The sequence below is a fragment of the Drosophila sulfurigaster genome, chromosome 2R (assembly GCF_023558435.1).
Source record: "Drosophila sulfurigaster albostrigata strain 15112-1811.04 chromosome 2R, ASM2355843v2, whole genome shotgun sequence".
Taxonomy (NCBI): Eukaryota; Metazoa; Arthropoda; class Insecta; order Diptera; family Drosophilidae; genus Drosophila; species Drosophila sulfurigaster.
Genome location: NC_084882.1, coordinates 31654272 through 31654770, shown reverse-complemented (window position 1 = coordinate 31654770; position 499 = coordinate 31654272).

Sequence of the window (499 nt, the reverse complement as noted above, 5' to 3'; positions counted from 1 at the left end):
CTGCTCAATAGAATAAATTTGTTTACTCTTATGCTACAATTCAACTAAGCTACTATATTTAATTTGTCTGCTAGCAACAAAAAAAAAACTCAACACAAATTATTAGGCTGTCATTGTCGATTCATTGAAATATGCGATAGCATAATAATTGTTAACTGTCGAAATTATTAGCAAACATTAAAGATTTATTGGGCACGCACAAAAAGTACAAACATTGCCTAATTTACATTAATTTATGCATTTAATTGTTGCCTCCGGCGATAGAATTGAATTTTTGTCCCTGCTTTTGTTTATGCATATATTTATCAGACATTATGCAATAATACATTGAAACAACAATGAAATTATTTCCTAACGATGTTAATTGCTGAAAACAAAAGAAATTATTGTAGCAGAAATGAACAAACACACAAACACTCACACACACACAGTCAATAAGCTAACAAAAATTACAACACGCGAGAAACAATAAAATCACATAAAAGACATTTTACACTCG